Raw genomic sequence first — 23,051 nt, 5'->3', positions numbered from 1 at the left:
CTCTCCTCGGCTTTTTCAAACCTGCTTTGTAGGACTAATTCTTCCTTATATTAAAAAATATTTTTATATTTTTCCTGTTACTTTTGTATTAAAAAAAATTGTCTACTTTCAGACTCTCAATGTTTTTTCATAATAAAACTATTCGGTCCCAAGTAAGAGTCAAAACCTTCAACTGCATTTAATAGCAAAGCTTCTTCACCCAGGAGACATTCTTCATCCAGGTTCAAGGCCACATTCTTCATTTCCCCACCTACAGCATCTGCCCCCCTCCTCAACTCAACAAGATACCTCCGCCTCCTCTAGAGGTAAGCAGAGGAGAATTCAAGGGCAGGAGAGGATTACCTCCAGCTGTGGCAGAGGATTAAGGCCAACTCTTTCTCACAGGGGCCTTTTTGCATGGGTATTTCAGAGACCAATGGTAGGCACTATCTCCTTCAACTAATTGTTTTCGGTTCCCTCCCCAGCCACTGCCCCCTCCAGCCCACCAGACATGCATGGCTCTGTTGGGTCCTAAAGCCACAGGAGACCATCTTGGGCAAAGTCTCTTTAAGGCACCTCCAGATCAGCTCTCTTCCAGTTGGATCCTACGTTGTCTCATCCATCCTTGCCCCATAAACTCTGGAAGTGCAGACTATTCCCAAAGCAGCCAGCTCTCCAGCTGGACATTGTATCTCACCTTCAGACTTCCTGCTCTGGATCCTATAGTCTCTGTGCCTCGTGGTGCTCAGACAACTAGGTCAAGCTCCGTGCATGGTCTCTTTGAAGGCTCTCTCATTAAGTAAAAGTGAAAGGGAAGCACCTGCCTGCCCTTCTCCATCTGATCAAGGGAAGATAGGTTCTTTCAAGGGAAAGAACATGCTACAATATGTTGACAACTTCCTTAAAGAAATCTTCTCCTGTCTTTCCAGTTTCTCCTTTACATAGACATACTAGGCTGAAACAACAAATTAACCCCAAAATGTCAGTAGCTTAACAAAACTTTATTCCGCTCTCAGGCAAAGCCTGCTGAGAATCCAGATGTCTTGCAAAGGCTGCTGCTCCATCAGGTGACCCAGTGTTCCAGGCAACTTCAGTTTTGTGGCTCAGCTACAACCACCAAGGCTAGGGAAGACAGCACATGTAGAAGCAATACCCAGTCTTCTACACTTTGGCCCAGGAGTAACAGGTGTCCAATCCATTCACAGCCCATTGACCAGAACTAGTCATGTGGCCCCACATAACTGCAAGGAGGCCAGGAAAAGAGAAACATAGGGGGTATTGGTGAGTATTTGTATCTCAGCCACAACCTCCAACCTGGATAAATAAGCTTTTAATTGCCTTTGGAAGCTGTTCTTAAACACTCACTTTGTTATATAGTGGTTATTGGCACCTAATGTCTTGGGTATCAGCCAAAACAGAGACAAAAAGAGTCCCATTAAAACATTCCATGATACTTGGGTTAACACTTTAAGAGCTTACAGCATACAGTGAAGAGAATTAACATGTATTGAGCACCTTCTAGGTACCAGGCACTGTTTCATGCTGTTCACATGCATGATCTCATTTGACCCTCACAAGAATACTAAGACATAGGTGATAATGCCCCAGTTTATCATATGATGGGCCCTGAGTCTCAAAGACCAAATACACTGGCCAAGTTCATTTCGTTAGGAAAGGAATCAGGTTTAGAATCCAGACGTGTGTTTCACAATAGCATTCTCCTCCAATGTGGTTCACATTTTTTCCATCTCAAACAAAATATGCCCAATGCATCAATCCATTCTCTCAGCACCTGACATATTCAGCAAGTTATAATAATGAATGTGGGATAATAATAAGGGATATTAGGATCATTATCAGAATTAATGATCTTCACTGGATTTTAGAAATGTAGAGCTATCACTGGGCTCCAAGTAATAGAAGGTCTAACAATCATTTCTTTCCTTTTTTTTTGGCTGGGAAAGATTCACTCTAAGCTAACATCTGTTTCCAATCTTCCTCTCCTTTTTAATCCCCAAAGCCCCAGTACATAGTTGTATGTCCTTCTAGTTCTTCTATGTGAGCTGCCACCATAGCATGGCTACTGACAGATGAGTGGTGTGGTTCTGCACCCAGGAGCCAAACTTGGGCTGTCGAAGCAGAGCATGCCAAACTTTTAACCACTAGGCTATCAGAGCTGCGTCCAACAATCATTTCTTTTGCTCCCATCATCTCATTGTTTTTAATCACTTTGTTTCTCATATAAGCCAAGCCTTACTGTGGGATCTTACCTTAATTATATCCTCAGCCTTATCCATCCTTGGTAGATGGAAAAACCTAAAAGAGATGGTGGAAGCAATGAATGAAAAAGTTTGTTGACCCATGCTTCACTTCTTCCTACTTGTCTGCCGTCCTCACCTCCATCTTGACTTTTGTTAGATAGACACCCACTTCCTGTACACCTAGAATAATGTAAACCTTGAGATATTCCATCACAAATACCAACAGTTCATGTAACTTATGAGATGCTCACACTATAAATAAAGTAAATATGTCATACTATGATTCTAATATTCCTCATTTTGGGGAAAATAGGTATGAATTATTTATGTGCAGGTACATAAGAGACCCAAGTTGGAGGAAATCTAATGAATTGGACTGAAAATACAGCGTATGGTTTTGAATCTGTAGGAGACAGGTCATCTTCAACAGCATGTAGCATATAGCAATTCAGAGGGTGAGAAAACGGGCTCAATGAAAGTGTCAGTCTTGACTACTTGCAGTCTGTGAGGAATAAAATGTCTTTTCAAAGGACTCCCCAATCCCAGGCAATAATCATTATGTATAGCTCCAGAGATGCTGGAGTGCTTAAGAGATTAGCAGTGTAGAGGGTAGGAAAGACTAAATAACACAAATAGAATAAGAACCACATAATATGAGTGAAGTTTCAAGCAATGCTCAATAATCTCTCCCAAAGCTAGCTAAGGAATCCCCATGCAGGTGAACCTAGTATCAGGCTGGAGGCCACTTGTATTTTCTTCATCTTTTCTGTGCAATGGCTCAGCATTCTCACTGCAGGAAATATAGACATGTGTGTGACATTAGCCTTGCCCTTTGTGTGTTTGGCAAGGGGAGTGGGGAGAGCTGGGGAGTGTCATACCCAAACAAGGCAAGGGTCCCAGGCTAGGGCTGGACAAAAGCTCAGGGCACTAGATAGGAGTTAAAGATCACAGACTACTGGAGATTCCACTTGACTCAATATTCACACACATGTATAAGCACACACAGCAACATTTGTGCTAGACCCAGCTAATTCACACCATTCACCAGCTCCTCCTCCCTTCCCAGGCAGAAGCTGCTTCTAGGTGCAAAGGAGATTGCTGTGCAAGTCAACAGCAACTTAGGTGCTAAATATCTGATTTTTCAACTATCAGGCATTTACATAAATCACTCTTCTACTCTACACTCATGAGTTCTTTACTAAACTGGAACCTCATCCCTACCCCAATCTACATGACTTTCTCATTAAATTTCACATTTCAGGCACTTGTTTCATTCAGCAAACCTATCTGAACACAAAACATCTCCCAGGCTCTGTGCTGCTTACTAGAGACAAAATGAATATGATACAATCTTCATCCTCAAAGACTTTATGCTCTATCGGGGGAGACAGAACTTGCAAACAAAACAAACATGTGTCAAGGGGTTATTTCTCAACCCTTTAGAACTACTAGCCTACTGGGGATTTTGATGTCTAAAAGAAAACAAAGGTCAGAGGCCTGGGTCCTGGATCAGGCACCTGAGGAGAAGGCAGGCAGTGTGAAAAAGTTGGGAGAGGAGCATGAAGGAGGCATGGTACACGTTGCTCACAGTCAACCCAACAAACAGTTCTCTCCATCTTCCTGCTTAAGGGCAGAGACTCCTTGATGACAGAGAAGGAAGCAGCCCCACCTCACCTTCCAGGGTATGACTCATGATCATCCGAAGTCAATGGGGAACCCATTTCTCTTTGCCAAAGACTGATCTTGGGATGGGCACCATTCTGGCCAATGATTCATAAGGGGAAGTCCATGGGAAGTTTTCACTTATACGATAAAAAGACAGACTGTTTCTGAGAAGAAAGCTTTGTAGCACCACTCTTGTGGCAATGCTGTGAGCACATGGTACCCTCGAGTTGGAGCAGCCATCTTGTGGCCATAAGGTATAAAGCTAAGAAGAGCCAAGATGGCAGAGCAGAAAGGAATAGAGTCTGGGTCCCAGCTGAAATGGCTGAACCATCAAAAGACCCTAGAACTGCCTATGTATAAATTGATTTGTAAGTTAACAATGAACATCTTCATACATCAAGCCAATGTTCATTGAGTATTCTGTTATCTGCAGACAAAAGGGTCCTGACTCAAGTGGGGTAGAAAAAAATCTAAGTACTTCTCACAATAATTCTGTAAGGTAGGTAATATTATTATTCCCATTTTACAGATGAGCAAACTGAGACTCAGATAATTTAAATGTGTCTTGAAGTCACATAGATTATAAGTAAATGCCAAAATGGAGATTGATCATGGGCCTAACTCCCAAGCTTGTTCTCTTACCATGATAAAATATTATTATTATGCAAAAACGCAGTTTATTCCCACAAAATTATTTGCATAATGACCAGGAATCAAGAAAATGCATACAAAAGTCTGATGAGAAGCAATTTGAACCTATTATCTCTTAAATTCAACAAAATTTACAGAGCGTCTGCTCTGGTTTAGGCACCGAGTTAAGAAATGTGCTCAATAAGGGCCCCGCTCATGGTTTCAGAAGAAGAACCAACCTCACATTCTAGAACTTCCTTGACCTGAATCAATATGAAATCAGACATCAGCTGACAACTGCATGATTCAGTCATGCATCTAAAGGCAGAATATCTGGGAAACAGAAAACCACAATTCTTTGTGAGTGTGGAAAGACAAATGGAATCTGAAAAGTCAATCCATCATTCAGAGAGCTGCAAAAATCCTCATGTTTGATGCTGAGTGGTGATGTCCTTTGCCTCCTTTAGCTGGCTGCTGTGCTGCTCTGTCTTCCTTTATCAGCCCTCTTCAGAGGAGGCAGAGCTGTCCTACACTCACCCTCCTGATTCCTAACTCCCGGCCCTACATCACTCTTCTCAGTGCTGCTTAAGATGCTCCAAGAGCTCCCAAAATTCTTTTGTGCTGTTGTTGACTCTGCTTCCAAATCTCTTGCAGTCAAGGTGCCCGGGAATTAGTGCTGCCTCGACTGTGGGCTTGCAGGCTAGCTAATCATCCAGGGATTTAGCCCTTTAATCTCATCAGCAGGGGAGGCAAACTTTCCAGCATGAAACAGCAAGAGTCTTGTACAGAACTCCAGGTATAGTCTAGGAGAAATGCTGAAATATGTAGAATAATAAAAATAGCTAATATTTATTGAAAGTTGGCCTTATTACAATTCTACTTTTTATTTTCCAAGACACAGATGCCCAGAAAAACCATGTTTCGTATGATATTCTCAGAAGTACAGCTTGCTCTTACTCATTCTCTCTCTTATCTCTGTCTCTGTTCTCCCTCTCCTTCTGGCTCTCAGGTCAAACGGAAGCATTGATTAATGATCAGTTTCAGAAAAAAGCGTCTAGGAGAGCTCCACAAGACTCTGGCCTGAGACCTGGCCCACTCAACATTCTTATTGTTGACTTGAACATTGGCACTGACAGCACGCTCATCAAATTCTCAATTGAAGCAAAGCGTTGTAAGAAGATGCTTTGATGGTAATGCCTGGGTTCAAAACTATAAGATAGTCAAACGCAAAGTCCAGTGCTTGGGTTCAAACGTGACTTTCCCAAAGGTAAAATGAGAATCTGGCTTAAAGTTCAATATGTATTTAAAGGTTAGATTCTTTTGTTTTCTGTTGTGTTGGTTTAAATCATAATTACTTTTTCAATTTCACAGAATGTCAGAGTTAAAAGGGAACTTCAATGTCATCAACTCTTTGTTGAACATCCATCACGTTCTATTCACTATACTATTGTGGCAGGCAGAATAGTGGGCCCTAAAGGCATCCACATCCTAGCCCACAGAGCCTCTGAATATATTATGTTAAATGGCAAGGGAGAATCAGGTTGCAGATGGAATTCAGTATGCTAATCAGCTAACCTTAAAGGGATTGTCCTGGATAATCTGGGTGAGTCCAATGTACACAAGGTCCTTTAAATGTGGAAGAAGGAGGCAGAAGGTCAGAGTCCGAGAAATCTGAAAATGTTATGCTGCTGGCATTGAATGTGGAGGTAGAAGCCATGAGCCAAGAAATGCAAGCAGCCTCCAGGAGCTAGAACAGGTAAGGAAACAGATTCACCTCTAGAGCGTTCTGAACGAACACAAGCCCAGCTGACTCCTTGATTTTATCCCAGTAAGAACCATTTTAGACTTCTGATCTCCAGAACGGTTAGATAATAAATCTGTGTAGTTTTAAGGAACTAATTTTGTGGTAATTTGTGAGAGCAACAAGACAAAAGAATACAAGTAGGCACATTTATGTGCATTCACTTTCTTATTTGATCTTCACTATGACTCAAGCATTTATCTCCACTTTACAGACGAGAAAATTGAGGCTCAGAGAAGTTAAGTGATATGGCTATTCAGTGACAGAGTAAAATTCAAACCCAAATCTATCTGACTACATTTTCCAGGATCTTTACTATTTGTTGTGCTCTCCACACTGCACACACTGCAGTGTGCAGCCCACTAGTCCCAAAGGGAATATAGGAAGGGGTAACTTTTTAAAGTGAAATTAGAATAGAAAATGAAAATAAGAGAGGAGAAGAGAAGAGATGAGGGGAGGGGAGAGGAGATAGGAAAGTGCACTGCAGGTGCTATGGGTAAGCATTTTTTTAAAAAATATTTAAGGTATATTTTAGATATATGTCTGTGCATGATGTAAAATTTATTTCTTACTATGGCTGAAGTAAAAAATTTTTTGAAAGGTGTGGATCTACAGCATAACAAGCAGAGATAAATGGAAAATATGGCCCAGCTCCCGTTCTTGAAAATATCCATAATCTAAAGAGACTCCTAAACAAAACACTGGAATGCAGAGTAGTGTGGGCTGGGTGGGTTACAATGTGCCAGAGAATTAGTCAACACGGTGGGTTCGCATCATCCTGATGGACCACTGGAGATCCCCAGAGGCCCCTCAGGAACTCACACACAGCATGTGCAAAGCAGCATTTATTACTGTCACCACAAAACTGCTTCTCATCCAAAGCCTGCAAGTGTAGCTACAGCATCACCACCACCTGTTTGTTCAAAATGGAAACAATATAATCTCTTGTCCCTTTCATCTCTTCTGTCAGCCATACCAATGGAGTCTGCCCCCTAAATCCCCAAATCATCCCTTTCTCTCCATCCCTAATGCCACAGCTGTGAGCCCCTCCTCCTCTCCCATCTCGACAAGTGTGATGTCCTCCCAGCCCATCTCCTTGGCCCTACTCGCTCCCTCTCCAGTCCACACTCTAGTCTGTAAGCTACAGATCCTATCACATCTCTTCCTTCCTTACAGCCCTTTCTGCTTCTCCCTTGCAAGGTGTGCAAGTTCAATATTCGTACCCCAAAGTCCCTGTTTCCAGGCACTCCCCATAATACACAGACTCTACAGCCTGCATATATCAGACTACTTGAAAGTCTCCACGTGGACCATCATTTTTCATACCTTGCAATCTTTGCATGATCTGCTTTCTCTCCCTAGAGTATGTTCTTCCCACTTTCCATCTAAGAGAACTCTCCATCTAGCAAAGATGGAAACTCAACTTTCCTGACTCCCTTGGGGAAAAGAAATTGCATCTTTTGTTGAGCCACCATGGCTATGTGAACGTATTTACCCAAATGCATGCTACTTCCTTCTCCAGTGTTTCCAGGGCAGAGACCACACCACAGCTATATTTTCACCCAAACACCTAGCTCAGGGACCAGGGAGTGGTGGACCTTTCTAAAGAATAAGTAAACGATAGTTGGAAGGTAAACTCCAGCACTCCACCTTGATATGTGTCTGCCTCTTTGGCATCGCCTTCTGAATGTCTCCCATGCCCCACAATCTGACATGTTCAGAAATGAATTCTTGAATCTCCTCCTAAAACTGATCCACCTCCAGAGGGCTCCACCTCAGGAACTGCAGCCCCTGAGCCAGAAACCTGGTCCACCTCCCTGTCACTCTCTCCTCATCCCACCAAGAGGCCAGCATTCACTTACCTCCAACGCGAACCTTCCATGCATTAGCTTGTCTTTATTTTCTCCTTCACCTCCCTGGCCCAACCCCACTCATCTCCTGCCCATGCTGCTGAAACAGTCTTTTCCCCACTCCCTCCACATCTGTACTTGCCCGTCCCACACGCCAATCCATTCTTCAAACAGCAGCCAGTGTGACTGAGCAAAAGATCTGATCCTGTCACTCTCCTATGTACAGTAATACTCTTCAATGGCTCCAAATCTTGAGATGAAGTTCAATTTTTTCAATTTCTTTCTTTCTTTCTTTTTTAATGGCAGGCAAGCCCTGCTTAGTCTGGCCCCTGCCGACTTCTCCAAGACCTCCCTTCCTGTCTGGCCGCACCAGCTGTCCCATGGTTACACCTTCCACCTCAGGGCTCTCATAGCTTCCTCTGCCTGGAACATGAATGGTGAGCAGGGGCAACTCCATCCTTCTTGCCTTAGCTTAACTGGCTCTTTCTCCCAGAGTACCATGTAGTTTTCCTTTCCAACACTTATCAAAGTTTTAATTTTACATTTTATTTGTAAGTATGTTTGACTAATGTCTGTCTATCGAACTCAAAGTTTGCTGAAGGCAGGGACTGTGTCTATCTGGTTCATCCTTCTTCCCCCAGCCGCTATCCCGGCACACTGTAAGGGCCCACCTAGCATTCGATCAGTGGAAGAAGTTGATCAGTGGTGTTGACCGTTCTGCAGGGCACCAGTTTCCCAGAAAAATCCCCAGGGCCCTGGCTGGTGCCAGAGGGAGACAGAGCAGGTGAACTCAGGACTACATGCCCCACTCTGCCCAGAAGAGATCCATGTGGGTCTCACTTAGATGCTGGGTCTCCGCATAAGAGTTTATTTTGAAAATGAGCATTAGACTTGTAAAGTGTGTAAGATTAAGTTTAAAAAGCAAGAACATAGAGGAAAGGGGTTGATAACCAAGGGGCAGCTGGAGAGAATTTGGAGGATCAGAAAACTGCTTTGCATCTTGGTGGTGGCAGAGGTTACACGATTGTACACATTTGTCAAAACTCATCGAGTGTGCTGAATTTTACAGTGTGTTTTTCGGGAGGCTTTTGGTGAGGAAGATTAGTGCTGAGCTAACATCTGTGCCCATCTTCCTCTATTTTATATGTGGGACACCTGCCACAGCATGGCCTGATGAGCAATGTATGGGTCCCTGCCCAGGATCCAAACCTGCGAACTCCGGGCTGCTGAAGTGGAACACATGAACTTAACCACTATGCTCCTAGGCTGGCCTCCAGTGTGTAATTTTTTGAAGCAAATGAAAGTAGGAAAGACTTGATTACCTTTGGAAGATATTTCCAGATTCTTAAGATTGAAGGAATTTCAGATCATAACCAAAAAATGTATGCCATGACCAAACACATACACAGCCACACACACACACACACACACACACACACACACACAAACACACAAAGAGCTTAGGACCCTGGAATTAGATTTTCTGTAGACATCCAAATACAAGGCTAGCCTGAATACGAGGCACTCAGCCATTTTTCCCAATGAGGAGATCAAAATTTATTTCTGGCCTGCTTCAATATATCAACTATTAAAGCAGATTAAATTGCCCAATGACTATAAAATTTATTTTATTAAATTAGTTACAAACAAATATTTTAAATCACACATTATACAAAACAACATATTTATTTAGAAATATTGCTTTTTTGACTCACACATTTTATAAAACAGCTTTCTTAGAACTCTTCACACACATTGCTGACAATAGAATGTCTGGTGTCACCAAAGGCATTTTTTGAGCCACGTAACAAAAAACACAGTTCTTCAAAACATATCATCTTCACTCACATAATAGTTGTTTAAGATAGAACATTTTGTGAATTCACATGACGTTGTCACTGGGACAATTTTATCAGTCTAGTAGTTGTATTCATGATTTCCATAAAGCAAGGCTTCTCAGCTGTGGCACTATTGACATTTGGCCTGGATAATTCTTTGTTGTGGAGGCTGTCCTGTGTGCTCCAGGATGTTTAGCAGCATCCTTAGCTCTATCCACTATGTACCAGGAGCACACACCATCCCATCAGTCATGACAATCAGAAACATCTCCAGAAATTTCCAAATATCCCCAGGAGGCAAAATCTCCCCCCCCCACCCCCCGCCACCCAGATAGGAACTACCACCTTAGAGTAACCTCTTACTGTACTATTGTATTAATGATTTTTAAATTATTTATTTATAACCACCTCAGTATTTTGAATTTCAAGGTCAAATACCCAGAACCCATTACTAAACTTTTTAAAAATTCTTTTGCCTCATTTTTCACTGACTCTATTATTTGAAACTGCAATGCATTCAAAGTAGAATCAACCAAAGCATTTAAAGTATTTGCAATGTTATGAGTCTTCCCCAAATAGACATTTGTTGTGTTTCCTGTGTAAGTATTCAAACATAAAAGAATTCTTGCTCTTTTGCTGGATAATGCTGGGGGAATCCTCACCTGAGATGCAGGCGCGTAGGATAACCCTGCCCAATCTCGCCTACTATACTTTCCCAAGTGAGCATCCGGCCTCTGCTTGAATACTTTAAGTGACAGAGAGCTCACTCCCTCCCCTGGTAACTGATGAATAGTTGCTCCTTATAACAAGTTCAGATCTTCCTGCTCATAACTCCTAGACCTCAGGCCAAGTTCTGGACAAAGTCTGCTCCTTTGCAACAGGGCGACGAACACTTCAAATATCTCAAGACAGCAAATACCTTTTCAGTCTGTTTCCTTCCTTCCCAGGCTGAAGATCCCCTGGCTCCTTCAGCTGCTACTTATAAGACATGTTTTCTCAGTGTGATTTCATCCTAAGCCTTGTGAATGGCCTCTTAGAAAGTATGGCTTAGAATGAACCATGCGAGAGTCTGCACAAGACAGAGAAGGGGACTTTGATCATCTATGCTGTGGACACTTTTCAGGCTAGAACTGATAAGCTTTTTTAATAAAAGGGTCATACATTTTACAATGTTTAGCTCGGGACTGCAAACATTCACATAAACTCTACATAAATAACTATTTCATCTTTCACTAAGTAAACTGAAGAACGATAGTCAATGCTATTCTGAACCTAACTTTGCCCAACAAGGAGATATGTTTTAGTAAGATGAAAGGGTCACAGGAGAAAGTGACCGTGTGATAGACAGCCTCTTCCTTCTATAAACAGAAAGAGAGAGGGACCGAGACAGAGAAAGAGAGAGCAAGAGATTAAGAAATGGAGAGAAAAATTCCAGCATCTCATTAGTATTTTTTTGTGTAGTCTTATTTAGGCTTCAACTAGTGGTCCACTGTGACTCTCAGATTCTTTACTTGTGCAACTGTGCAAAACCAATTCTGCACCACTGGTTTTTGAAGAAAAGTCACACTGTTGTGAGAATCAGATGCAACGATACTCCATATCCTTTAGCTACAGAGCATGAAAAAAAATAAATAAATAAAGCTTTATTTCTGAGAAAACTTAGGGGAATGAATATCCAGGGCTTATTTCCCCTAACACTTTATCCCAGATAGTGCAGAATTATATGATTTGAGATTCAAAGCCATCCCATAAGAGGATTAGTAACAGAGGAGCAAGTACAAAAAAAGTATATTTTATAATGATGCCCACCACTAAACTGAGTGAAGTCTGATGACTTAAATTTTCTATCTAGCCTTCTAATTCTCATTCCATCAAGAATTAAGACATTCAATAAACACAGATTAACTAATAGCCCTTGATAAGGATGCGTTGAAGAGGCTATTACAAGTCTTGGCAACACCGAAAAGTGGGCTATATGTGTGTTGGAAGACCTATCCTCTCAACCATGATTTCTCCCTTTTGGGAAGTCAACCGGTGCCCTCCAGTTGCTTTCCCTGTGTGATGCAATGAAAACGGGCCTTCAGCAATAGCTCCTGAACTTGGAGCACTGCCAGCCTCCTTTGCCCTTGAAGGTTTACCTGGTCCATGGTCCAGCTCCCCCAAGCCTAGCTAAACACCTGGATGAAAGTCATGTTAATACAAGGCAACAGCGGATGACTCCTGGTTAACACACACATCCTTTTAGACTGATACCTGAACTCAAGGGAATGACTAATAGAGGTAGTTCAGGCAGGAGGGCATCCTAGGAAGCAGATGATTTGGAAATGTCCTCTACTTTACTCAAGGTAGATAACCCTCTGCTTTGTGATGGGAAGCCTAGGGCAAGGATTGTTTGTTTGCTCTTGATTGTGCCTGTGGTTTTTTTAAACAATTCACAAGCCCTTTAGTTTAAGGATCTTATTACCTGAGCTATTTCTTCAAGTGTTCAAATTATCGACCACCTCATCTGAACCAGGAGATAAGCCTAATTCTCACATCAGCAGCAGCAGACAAGGGGCAGAGGCTTAGACTCACCTAATCTGACCATCAGAGTTTTAATTTCCTCCACCAAAGAGCAGAGAAGACAATGAAGCCATGAGCAACACGCATGCAGCCCGTAAACAGCTCCCTTTCCTGCTCCCAAGTGGAGATCCAATACCAATTTAGTCTTATCTGTCTAGAAAATCATTATTTGAAGACTTGAAAAGGTTAAGAGAGTTCCAGTTTTCACTTCTTCTACTTTCATCTGCAGCAAAAAGACAGGGAAGAATCTGACAAGCACGGGGCTAATTTGGTTCACTAAAGCACCCACAGAGAAAATATTCAGATTGTCTCTACAAGGGTCAGATGGAAGCCGTCATTCATGGCACACTCTGATAAAACATCAGCCTTCAAGATAAGATAGAGGTGGTGTATTCTGGATGGAGGGGAGTATATGATGTGAAAAGCCAGCTCAGTCTCTTGTTCAATTATACTAACAGCAGGTCTTGAGCACCTACTGTGTGCTAACCATTGCAAGTCATGTCCCTCATGGGGCTTAAGCCTAGGGACAGTCAGATAAGTAAACCAAGGTTTATGGAATTGACTACATTTTAAAGTAGTAATAGTGGGGCCAATAAAACAGTAGTAGGGCTGGAGCAAGTGTACAAATATAGCAGATCGTATGGATAAAAGCATAAAATTTTGAAGCAGCAAAGCATTCAGAAAACCCCTTCCGCAGCTGGTACAGGAAGAAGAGTAGAACACCATTGAAAGACCTATGAAGAAAACGTATTGTGTAAACTTTGATCATAGACTTCTAATTGGCAGGGCATTCAAGAAGTGGCCCCTTGGCCCGGTAGTGCAGTGGTTAAGTGTGCACGTTCCGCTTCGGTGGCCTGAGGTTCACTGGTTCGGATCCAGGGTGCAGACATGGCACCGCTTGGCACACCATGCTGTGGCAGGCATCCCACATATAAAGTAGAGGAAGATGGGTACGGATGTTAGCTCAGGGCCAGTCTTCCTCAGCAAAAAGAGAAGGATTGACAGGAGTTAGCTCAGGACTAATCTTCCTCAAAAGAAAAAGCAGCCCCTGACCACCAAAGCTTAGGGTCCAATTTAAAAAGCTAATACATATGCAACAATTAGGATTAGATAAGGGATCATTGTATGGTACTGACTCTAAGCCCCCAAGTAGAGCTCAATGCGGGTCAGAAAAATCAGAGAAGAAAATCAGGAGTATAAATGCTAGGCCTTGAAGACTAAACATAAAAGGAAAGAAGAAGGAGAGAAGGCATGCAAGACAGAGGGGACAGCATGAGGAAAAACATATCGGTAGAAATAAGCAATTCGATCAGCAAATATGCATTGGGTTGCAACAAATGGCATGTGTTGGGAAATAGCAGACATTAATATTGTGGGGACCTAAAGTTAATAATCACAGGAGTAATATACAAGAGGAATCCAGGTGCTGTATACTCAACTGGATGGTGAAGAGTTTTGAAATCTGCTCCTGTCCCTTCCTTCCCTGTCTGACCCCGAAATATTCCATCTTCCTTCCTTTGTTCTCCAAGGTAAACATTTTGGTGATGGAGAAAATTCTCCACATATCATCTCAGAAAGAGGTCCCTTTGCAGGGGCTGGTTACAGCCTCTGAGATGAAGTTATAGATTAGAGGAAAAACGAAGCCCCCACCCTCATCTCCCCCCATTTCATAGACAAGGAAGCAGAGGCCCAGAGAGAAACACTACTAAGCCAAGACCATACCCCTATCCTTGATAGACAGGGGCATCGATTAAGGCCCTGAAAGTACATGTGGTCAGCACCAGATTGAAAATACATAGAGAAAGAGGAGTGGAGAGCTTAAGTCTAAATGTTAGGAGAGAATGTAAACTGACAGCCAGAGAACAAAGAGATGTGGTGGTGAGAGAACTAGAAAGAGAACTGGGAAAATGATAGAGGGTTGTATTAATCAACTCTCTTATTTTCTGCATCTTATGATGATTTGACATCTTAAAAACTTTGCTGGCCTGAAAAAGACTATCTCCCTACAAGGCTAACCAATTCCTAGAGATAATAAAGGGCCTTTTATATACAAACTAACCAATCCAGAGCACATACTTCAAACCACCTCCTCTATTTGGTTTGTGCACTCTAGGAGGCAGTGTTCTTCTGCCTAATCACTCCAGGGCCCATACCAGACAGTGAGGGACAGCCTCTCTGCCCCAAAGCACACCAGAACTACTCAAACTAGCCAGTCCTAAGCTATTTACCCTGCCCTGCCTTTCCGTTCCCATGGAAACCCCAAAGAAGGCTGTAGTCCAGGCTTTCCCCTCACTCCTGTTCTCACCCCTTCTGTTCCTGACCAACCTGGTGTTTCCCCATGTGGCCCTGAAAAGCATGACATGCCCCCTTTTCTTGGGAAATATAAATAATAAAAATTCTCTTTCAATGGCATTGGCCTCTCTGTGTCATCACTCTATCACCTTTATAAAATAAGACTGGGGCACAGATCACGGGTCCAGATAACATTTTGTCTTGAACTGGAAATTTACCTCCAAAGCATCTCCTTTGGTACAAGATTACAGATAACCTCTTGGATCTGAACAGCCCAGCCAAAATGAAACAGAACAGTTTTATTATTTTCTGAGACTAACAATGTATTCTTAATCAATATATTGACTTTTAAATAGCTACATTAATAGAGCATTTAAAAAGAGAGCATAAGAGATATATATATATATATATATATCTCATGATATCATATATACATAGTCATACTTTTTTAAAGTTAAGCAAGTACAAAAAATCCAAAGGGGTAGCAGTTAAGCAAGTACAAAAAATCCAAAGGGGTAGCAGGCAGGCAGAAGAGTAATTCTCTGTTATTTATTAAACACAATGAATAAACCTCTGTGGAATAACTTCAGCTTCAAAGAAATCAAACGTGACAAATGGTAGATGCAGGAAGAATGCCCAGTGTCAGAAATACAAAGAGAAATGAACACACTTAGAGTTCTGAACACAAGCATGCTATCTCAAATGACTATGAAGTGGGTGGGTTCACAGGCACATTTGGAAGTGTTGCCTTAAGAAGGAGGAGGGACTCAGGTTCCTTAGGCAGAAGAATAAAGGCAGACAATGAGTGACTGTACAGAGACATCATGAAGTGGCACAGCAGACCACCAGTTGCTCTTCCTTGCTTCCTTAGACAAAGAACCTCTGACATTTTAGTTGGACAAATGACCAACCAGAGAAGATTTATTCTCCAGACTTAGCAACGCCATGGGACTACCTCATGAGTGAATTGTAAGGTGATGTGTTGCATGTGACTTCTGGGGTGTGTCCTTAAACAGAGGGACATGTTTGTCTTCTCTCCTTCCCACATCTCCCTTCCTGGAATGTGAATACGATAGTTAGATCTTAAGCAGCCATTGCAGATCATGAGGATAGAGGCGACACCCAAGGTACAGGTGAGCACCAAGATGGAAGGCATTTGAGTTCCTGAAGATCATGGAGCCAATGCAGAGCCCTGAATCTTCCCCTTCCTAACTATACACAAGAGAAAATGGACTTTATCCTGTTTGAGCCACTACCGTTTCAGGGGATGTTTCCTAACAAACAAGGGTAAGGAAGTTAATTATTTGAGAGAGCTCACCTTGAAGGACTTCTCTCCTCAGCAAAGCAGAAGGTAAGATTATAAACTGAGAGAAAAGATGAGGTGAGGGCAGAGTAGGTACAACAGAGGACATAACAGAAAATCGACAGAATGGAACTAAAAGGAGGCTAATGCAGAATTGAGGCCCCAGTTGAAAAAGGAAGGCATGCATGCTTATTAGACTCAGACAGTCGCATCTCAGTTCCCTACAACAATGCACACCTGTAAATAGATACTGGAAAGAGAATGCAGACACTGGGGATTTGTATGTGGTTAGGAATTGTCAAAGCAGGCAAAATTCAAAGGGTAGAGAATTAGGAAAGCGTTTGGTGCCTGTAAAGGCAAAGATAACTGTGGGTTTCTAGATAAGAGAATCCAAAGATAGGAGGAAAGGGAATAGGGAAAAGGGAAGGTTCAGGGTCAAGATGAGGATAAAATCAGATTCAGAGGGAGACAGCGTGCTAGTAGGTGGTTGTTAAAGTCACGAGCTTTCATAGTCAGGCAGGACCTCAAGGGATCCCCTTAGAGGAGAAGAGGGAGCAAAGGTCCTTAGGATGGGACACCTGCCCTCCTCATCCTCTTCCACCCAAGCAGATCTCTCTTTATAATTTTATACACATTTTAAATTTTGGAGTTCAGCATAAAATTTCATTCAGAAAGAGGAGTCTAATGCTAAAAGAAGGAGAAAGAGGAAAAGGTGGGAGAAGAAAAAGCAAATGGTGGTGGTGGTGGTGGTGGTGGTAGTAATTTGGAACCCTCAAGGCCAAAGCAATTGTCTCCACTCGGTGCTATTCATGCACCAGAGAGCAGCAAAGAAAGCCAAGCTGGATGTGTCAGTTAGAGTGCTAGCAAGAAACAGATGACATACTCAAAAGGGGCGATTGAAAACTATTTTCAGAGGTGTGACCAGAGTTATGGCAAACCACAAGGATGCAGTGAAGCACTTCAAGGCTAGCAGCAGTGGGGAGCCCCTGCCCCTCCCAGACCTCAAAAGGCAATTAGAGGGAACAGTTAAGTCAGGCAGTAGAAGGCTGCTAAGGAGGGTTCTGACCTTCAGTGAAGAAATACAGTCGCTGCTAGCCCATTGACCAGGAGGGAGGGAGCCAGAAGAATAAATTCCCTGGCTTCTCTCTCTTCCCACTCTCTTATCTCCTTCTGGTTTTGCCTGCTGGCCAAATCCAACAGAACAGAGAACAAGGGAGCCCAATCAAGGAAGTCCCTACCTGACATAGTCCCTCTATGTCAGGCTTCCAGGACATAGAGCAAGGTGCAAATGGTGGAAAGTGAATCCAGGAGGACAAATAGAGAATATCCAGCACAGATTTTGATTCCATCTACTAAAAATCCACTCTCCTTCATTCTCTGGGCAAGTGTGCTATGCTGACATTCCCTGGGAAGAATTCTCCATGTCTGATGCCTGAGCAGGTCAATAGAAACAAGGAGGTACAATTCTTCTGATTCCCCGAATACCCACTGTACTAGATATCTATTGCTGCATAACAAATTACCCTAAAACTTAGCAGCTAAAGGCAGCAAACATTTATTACCTCACAGTTTCTATGGGTCAGGAATTTGGGAGCAGCTTAGAGGGGTGGTTCCGGCTCAGAGACTCTCATGAGGTTGCCATCAAGGTGTCATCCAGGGCTGTAGTTATCTGAAGGCTTGATGAGGCTGGAGAATCTATTTCCAAAGTGGATTGTTCACATGGCTGTTGGCAATTGACCTCTCTCCATAGGGCTCCTTGAGTGTCCTCATGACACGCATCAGCTAGCATCCCCCAGAGTGAGCAGTCCAAGAGAGAGAGAGAGACAGAGAGAGCAGGGAGAAAGCCACAACCTCTTTTATGACCTAATCTCTGGAGTCATGTTCTATCACGATCGCTCCTGCCTTATTCTAGTCTTTATAAGCAAGTCACCAAGTCTAGCCCACACTCTGGGGAAAGAAGGCAAGATGACGATTAGACTCTACCTCTTGAAAGGAGGAAAATTAAAGAATTTGCAGACATACTTTTAAACTGTGACACCCACATATACCTGTACCCATCAGCTTTAACGCTTTTAATTTTTAATTTTAATTTAAAGCTTTTAAGCTTTTAATACTATACTTGCACCTTCTGCTTCGAGAGAAAGAGGCACAATTCCACTGCAGCAGGCACCCTAGAGTTCACCCAGCAGGCTCCACAAAGAGACAGAGAACTCAAGGACTGTAAGGAAAAAAGCCAACTGCACAGTCCTGTTTCCTTACTGATTCAAAAAGTCGTAATCAAAGGTGTATTTTATTTCTGCTACACTCCTTTCTTAAAAAAAGAGAAAAAAGACATAAGTATGATAGCTAGACAGTAACATGTTGAAAATGATTCTACTAAAAAGTTCAGCTAACTTTTGAGTTGAAGCCAACACAGCACATTGAACACTAAAGGTTTAGGGTGATTTTTGTTGATTTGTTTCTATGATTGTCATAGAAGGGGTAACGGAGCAAAAGAGTTGGGTGCCAGAAGGAAAAAACAATATTTGGAAAACAAAATGTCAGAGCATTTTGTGGAATGAAGAGATTTAGATTTATTGATAAAGAGCAAAGTTTAAAACATTTCCTAACAGGAACATATTTGGTATTTGTTTTTAAACCTCATGTTATTTGCAGTTGTATCTGAAAGGTTGATAACATTTTCAAGCACTAAGAAATTGATTCTCACACATTTACTTACAGCTTCTGGTAGTTGATGAGTTTCTGGTAAATACAATGTCTGTCTTTTCTCCAACTTTTACACATTCATTTGCCAGTCTGAGATAAAGATAATCACAGGCTTCCTTCTTTCTTTGTGACAGATGTATAAAACAGAAGTCATGCAAACATAACGATGCAATCTACACATTTGTCAGTGTCTGTGTTCCTTCCATATGCTCATGCATTGCCTGGTGTCATGCGTAAACACTTCTGATCACACTCACATAGAATCCCAATTTTGTTACAGTGTGATCACAACACCTGAGAGACCTTGAAAGGACATTTCCAACACATCCCCTCTGGGATAATAATCCTATTCCCATACATAAGTTATTGTTAAAAACCTAAAAAGAAACAAAGCCTCCAACTTCTTTAGTAAAACTCTTTTTTTAAAAAAAAAAAATCTACACAGCAAGATTCTTATTTTTGATGTCTTAGAATCTGTTTCCAGGAATGCTGGCGTCTGCCCTTTCAGCTTCAGTAAATGCTTTCATAATATGAATAGACATACTCTAATTCGTTTTTGTGGTCCATTTAGATTTCTGCATGTCAGATTTTATTAAAGTAGAGCCCCCTTATAGTTTGATATATCCAGCTCTCATGCCAAGAGTGTCCAAAAGCTGGTGGACAATTCTTTGACACCGGACTCAGAAGTCATAAGTGCCAACTTCATCTTTCATCACAACTGCCTCCTTGATGACAAGAAGGTCATTTTGGACCTCTATGTCTCCCTGTCTTTCATTGTAACAAAGAAACGAGAAGGAGAATCTTTAATTTCTTCTTGACGGATGTCTAAGCAAAGACAGTTAAAAATAGGCTCAAACTAACTCTTTCGTGCACACCAAAATTAGCTCTTTCTGTGCACATCCTCTCTTCCCCACTTCTGCAGTGTACTTTCAACAGCTAGCACCTGTATGTCTTCTTTGGGGCTGCCCACGGCCTGCCAGGGAGTCAGTTCTGAGGAGTTTACATTCCACTCCCCAACAAGGCAACAATTAACCAATAACTATTAAGCCAGGGAGAGGGAAGCCTAACTCCTTTGCTCCAGATGAGAAAATACCGAGGTATAACTTACCACCCAGAGTCCCGGGGATCTTGCTGAAGATTTGACCCAAGGCCAAGTGATGCTTTGGCTTCCTCCCCTTCCCTGTCCTGCTTCCTCATTCTCTCCCTGGTCTCCCATCATAGCCATTCTTGAATAAAACCCTTGCATGTGAATTCTCATCTCTGAGTCTGTTTCTGGGGAACTCAACCTAAGACATAGCCAAATCCAGAAAAGCAATCATACTAAAAATACACTCAAGTGGAATTATATCTAGTAGGTACCACCAAGAGATTCCAAGTTAAGGCAAGACTCTTTGCCCTTGAAGTGTAAAAGAGGATGACAGGAGAAATAATTTAATATTTGCTGAATTACCAGGGATCGTCTGAAGACCTCTTGAACCTCTTGATGCCTCACCTCTGCCAGCAACATCCAGATGACTGAAATGAGAGAAGAGCATTCATTCGATATTTGTACTGGTCAGGATGAATAAGGTTATGCTACACTTACAAGCAAGCCCCAGTGTCAGTGGCTAACAACAGAAAAGGTTTATTTCTCCCTCACGCTACACATGACCAACATGGACCATCGAGGGGCTCTGTTATTAAGGTCACTTGGACACCCAGGCTGAGAAAAGCACCACCGTGGCAGTTATATCCACATTCACCACTGCAGGGAAAAGAGTACATGGTGAAGAATACACTGGCCCTCAAAGCTTCTGCCTATAAATGACACACATAACTTCCGCTCGTATTTCATGGGCTAAGACAAATCATTTTGTCCCTGATTAACAGAAAGTAACAGGGAATTGAATTCTACTATGTACTTGAAAGAGTAAGATCCAAATATCTGTGAACAGCTCTCATGATTTCCACAATAGTCTCCTGCATATCAACCAGCCTGACCCTGAGAAACTAGGTGTTGCCTACTTCTAAAAAGCAAGACAAACACATTTAATGACTTCGAGCTACCAGAATTTCTATGAGATTTATTTATTCAACAAATATCTATTAATATCTTCTCTAAACAAGGGACTTTGCTGAGGCCTGGGAGGCAGTATAATATTATGGCACTGGCCATATGCTCTGGAAACAGAGGATTTGTGTTCAGATCCCAGATCTGCCACTTACCAGCAGCACAAACTCAAGCAAATTACCTTTCTGACTCAATTTCATTCTCTGACAAATGGGGACAATAATAGAATGTTTCTTATAGAATTGACGAGAAGATGAGAAGTGATAATGCATGCAAGTACCCAATAAATATAAACAATTATCTTCATAATTATTTGAAAGATAAATGAGACGTGGTACCTGCCCTTGAGAAGCTCATCCCAAGTTACAAGATACAGCAATGTTTAGAAGATATTTACTGAGGACCTATACGTGCAGGGCTGAACTGGGCACTGGGATATAAGAATAAATAACACCCTGTCCTTGCCCTTTAAAAGTAGCCAGTTTGGTGGGTGAGACAGAAACATAAACGGACCCTTTCAATATTCTTAGAGTGACAAGATGGAGTCTATGGGAATGCAAAGAAGAAAAGTATAGCTAAATTAAAGGTAAATAGACAGCTTTTTGAAGGAGACTTTTTCCTGAAGTGCATTTTAAATGTGCAAAATCAGTTATGCTTTAACTCAAGGTTAGTAAAGAAAGCTTTCAACCTCTAGGTCTCCCAGAATGCCCTGCTGCCGTTGTTGGTATTAGGCAGGTGTAGCTGACGGCAGGAGCAGCTCCCAGCCACGCTGCTCCCGTCCTTGATTCAGACTCTCAGATGTTCTATTCAACAGCGCTGTCAGTCAAAACCGGAGAATATACAGAAAGGGCAGCCATCCACGAAGGCAACCCTCGTCTGCCTAGATGAAATACTTGATTCTCCTCACAAAGTGAATTGTAATAAACAGAAGAAATGTCACAAAATAGCCATGGCCTTCTTGTCACAGGAGTTCTGTGAGCAATTCCACACAGATCTATAACACTGTTTAAGCCATGCTGAGGGAGAGATTTTTTTTTAATTCTTTTCCATGCTTCATCTGCTCTCAGGAACACGAAACCTCTGACTGCTTAAAACTAAATATTGGCACCTTTTGGTTCTCTATGTTTCTTATCTTTTAATCCAGCAAGATGAACTAAAGTTTTCCCAATGACAATAGTCAGACACAGTGAGAATAAGATCAACAGACCAGACACCTCAGAGAGAAATAAGGCATACTTTTCCGTATTTAAAAGAGAATACACATATAATATAAACATAAAGCCAGAAAGCCCTGTTTTTATTTACAATCCACTTGAAAAAGATGGTTTCTATGGCAGCAGAAAACGTGAGGGTTTTTTCAAAGGGACTATTGAATTTACAAAGATTCACTCACCTCATTAGAAGTCTTTCCTCTTCTTTGATGATATGTCAGAGCTGATGAATTTTGGGTGATTTATGCTGCAATGCTCGTTCTACAACGTTCAAGAAGATACATGGAAGAGCTTTCATTTTCTTCTCTAAAACTGGGTTTCTTAGGAGGAGATCGCCTGTGGGTTTGTAGGCATCCATATGGAAAAGAAGGAACAACAGTTAATTAATTCCATGAGAAGAAACAGCGGGCGTGTGAGAGTGAGAGAGAGGGAGGCAGCAATCCGCCATTGATGTTGTGAAAGGGCATAGTTTAAGAGTTCCAATCAGGAGACCTGCTGATATGCTGATAAAACAAACCACTGCACAATTGATAATTATTCCTGTAGTCAAAAGAGGAAACATTTAATCTATCTTTGCATTACATGTGATTGTAGCTGGTGGACACAGCATTCATCAGAGGCTAGAAATGCTCACTACTCTCAGACATGTGGGCCAGGCTCTGTTTCAGGGAACAGGTGGAAATAGTGATCAAGGGCCCACTAGTTGAGGAATTGCACTCTAGGGGTGTTTGAGCACTGGTGGCATGGTCTCCAGTGTAGGGAAAAGGCAGCTTTGAGGGGGTGGGAGAGGATGCAAATATGAAAGAAAGGAAAGAACATTCCCCCCAAAATAAATAGCAACGGCAAAAGAATGTAGAGGAGGCTGATCTATGCTATTGCCAGGCCTGACCTCTCTCCCAAGGA

At 42.1% G+C, this 23,051-nt stretch overlaps 1 long non-coding RNA gene across 1 annotated transcript; it reads right to left on the bottom strand.

Moving 5' to 3' along the window:
* Positions 1 to 1,137: 1,137 nt before the first annotated feature.
* On the bottom strand, positions 1,138 to 22,480 carry LOC124238367 (uncharacterized). The gene is made up of 4 exons (XR_006888296.1): positions 22,331 to 22,480; positions 20,338 to 20,402; positions 2,250 to 2,295; positions 1,138 to 1,220 (listed from the first exon to the last, which is right to left on the bottom strand). It is a non-coding gene; the product is annotated as an uncharacterized LOC124238367 (long non-coding RNA).
* Between the last annotated feature and the right edge of the window lie 571 nt (positions 22,481 to 23,051).

This window comes from Equus quagga, chromosome 4 (genome assembly GCF_021613505.1).
Source record: "Equus quagga isolate Etosha38 chromosome 4, UCLA_HA_Equagga_1.0, whole genome shotgun sequence".
NCBI classification, from domain to species: Eukaryota; Metazoa; Chordata; class Mammalia; order Perissodactyla; family Equidae; genus Equus; species Equus quagga.
This window is presented reverse-complemented; position numbering and strand designations above follow the sequence as displayed.